Source organism: Triticum urartu, chromosome 7A, assembly GCF_056163025.1.
Source record: "Triticum urartu cultivar PI428250 chromosome 7A, HENAU_Tu73, whole genome shotgun sequence".
Lineage (NCBI taxonomy): Eukaryota > Viridiplantae > Streptophyta > Magnoliopsida > Poales > Poaceae > Triticum > Triticum urartu.
The window spans coordinates 558,174,300-558,177,547 of NC_141879.1; positions in this window are offsets into that span (position 1 = coordinate 558,174,300).

The window sequence follows — 3,248 nt, forward strand, 5'->3', positions numbered from 1 at the left end:
TCTTCCCGTGAGTCCCTGATCTTGATTGTACATGTTTGCGTGTATGATTGAATTGGGGGTGTCACATGTAGTCGAACGTCTTCACGATCCGACCAATCCAAGTACTAAACGCATGCTGCGACCAATCTCCAAGTTCAGCACACGTTCAGCTCGATGACGTCCCACGAACTCCGATCCAGTAGAGCTTCACGGGAGAGTTCTGTCAACACGACAGCGTGATGTTGGTGATGATGATGCTACCGACGCAGGGCTTCGCCTAAGCACCGCTACGAAATGACCGAGGTGGATTATGGTGGAGGGGGGCACCTGATACATCTCCAACGTATCTATAATTTTCGATTGTTCCATGCTATTATATATTCTATTTTGGATGTTTAATGGGCTTATTTATACACTTTTATATTATTTGTGGGACTAACCTATTAACCGGAGGCCCAGCCCAAATTGTTGTTTTTTGCCTATTACAGTATTTCACAGAAAAAGAATATCAAACGGAGTCCAAACGGAATGAAACCGTCGGGAGCGTGATTTTTAGAACAAACATGATCCGGAGGACTTAGAGTGGACATCAAGCAATCAACAAGGAGGCCACAAGGCAGGGGGCGCGCCTACCCCCCTAGGCGCGCACTCCACCCTTGTGGGCCCCTTGTGGATTCACCGACCTAGTTCTTCCTCCTATATATACCTACGTACCCCCAATCCATCGAGGAGCACCACGAAAACCTAATTCCACCGCCACAACCTTCTGTACCCGTGAGATCCCATCTTGGGGCCTTTTTCGGCGCTCCGCGGGAGGGGGCATTGATCACGGAGGGCTTCTACATCAACACCATAGCCTCTCCGATGATGTGTGAGTAGTTTACCTCAGACCTTCGGGTCCATAGTTATTAGCAAGATGGCTTCTTCTCTCTCTTTGGATCTCAATACAAAGTTCTCCTTGATTTTCTTGGAGATCTATTCGATGCAATCTTCTTTTGCGGTGTGTTTGTCGAGATCCGATGAATTGTGGGTTTATGATCAAGATTATCTATGAACAATATTTGAATCTTCTCTGAATTCTTTTATGTATGATTGGTTATCTTTGCAAGTCTCTTCGAATTATTAGTTTGGTTTGGCCTACTAGATTGATCTTTCTTGCAATGGGAGAAGTGCTTAGCTTTGGGTTCAATCTTGCGGTGCTCGATCCCAGTGACAGTAGGGGAAACGACACGTATTGTATTGTTGCCATCGAGGATAAAAAGATGGGGTTTATATCATATTGCATGAGTTTATCCCTCTACATCATGTCATCTTGCTTGCTCCGTTCTTATGAACTTAATACTCTAGATGCATGCTGGATAGCGGTCGATGTGTGGAGTAATAGTAGTAGATGCAGGCAGGAGTCGGTCTACTTGTCACGGACGTGATGCCTATATACATGATCATACCTAGATATTCTCACAGCTATGCTCAATACTATCAATTGCTCGACAGTAATTTTTTACCCACCGTAATACTTATGCTATCTTGAGAGAAGCCACTAGTGAAACCTATGACCCCCGGGTTTATTTTCCATCATATTAATCTCCCGTCAACAAGCTATTTCTTGCACCATTTATTTTGCTTTCTTTACTTTTAGTCTTTATCATAAAAATACCAAAAATATTATCTTATCTTCTCTATCAGATCTCACTTTTGCAAGTGGCCGTGAAGGGATTGACAACCCCTTTATCGCGTTGGTTGCAAGGTTCTTATTCGTTTGTGTAGGTGCAAGGGACTTGAGCGTGGCCTCCTACTGGATAGATACCTTGGTTCTCAAAAACTGAGGGAAATACTTACGCTACTTTGCTGCATCACCCTTTCCTCTTCAAGGGAAAACCAACACAGTGCTTAGGAGGTAGCAGCACCGCACACGGCTAAAAGATCAACTGATCAACTTTTGTGTTCATGGGGTGCCCCCTTCCCCCGTATATAAAGGAGTGGAGGAGGGGGAGGGCCGGTCCTCTACTATGGCGCGTCCTGGGGTGTCCTACTCCCACCGGGAGTAGGATTCCCCCCTTCCATGTAGTAGGAGTAGGAGAGAAGGAAAGGGAAAAGACAAGAGAAGGAAGGAGGGGGCGCCACCCCTCCCCCTAGTCCAATTTGGACTAGGCCTTGGGGGGCGCACAACCTCCCCTCTCTCTTTCCCCTAAAGCCCAATAAGGTCCATATACTCCCCGGCGAATTCCCGTAACTCTCCGGTACTCCAATAAATACCCGAACCACTCATAACCTTTCCGATGTCCGAATATAGCCTTCCAATATATCGATCTTTACGTCTCGAACATTTCAAGACTCCTCGTCATGTCCCTGATCTCATCCGGGACTCCGAACAACCTTCGGTACATCAAAACACATAAACTCATAACACCGATCGTCACCGAACGTTAAGCGTGCGGACCCTACGGGTTCGAGAACTATGTAGACATGACCGAGACTCATCTCCGGTCAATAACCAATAGCGGAACTTGGATGCTCATATTGGCTCCTATATATTCTACGAAGATCTTTATCGGTCAAACCGCATAACGGTATACGTTGTTCCCTTTGTCATCGATATGTTACTTGCCCGAGATTCGATCGTGGGTATCTCAATACCTAGTTCAATCTCGTTGCCGGCAAGTCTCTTTACTCGTTCCGTAATGCATTATCCCGCAGCTAACTCATTAGTCACATTGCTTGCAAGGCTTATAGTGATGTGCATTACCGAGAGGGCCCAGAGATACCTCTCCGACAATCGGAGTGACAAATCCTAATCTTGATCCATGTCAACTCAACAAATACCATCGGAGACACCTGTAGAGCACCTTTATAATCACCCAGTTACATTGTGACGTTTGGTAGCACACAAAGTTTTCCTCCGGTATTCGTGAGTTGCATGATCTCATAGTCATAGGAACATGTATAGTTATGGAGAAAGCAACAACAACAAACTAAACGATCATCGTGCTAAGCTAACGGATGGGTCAAGTCAATCACATCATTCTCTAATGATGTGATCCCGTTAATCAAATGACAACGCATGTCTATGGTTAGGAAACATAACCATCATTGATTCAACGAGCTAGTCAAGTAGAGGCAAACTAGTGACACTGTGTTTGTCTATGTATTCACACATGTACTGAGTTTCCAGTTAATACAATTCTAGCATGAATAATAAACATTTATCATGATATAAGGAAATAAATAATAACTTTATTATTTCCTCTAAGGCATATTTCCTTCAGTCT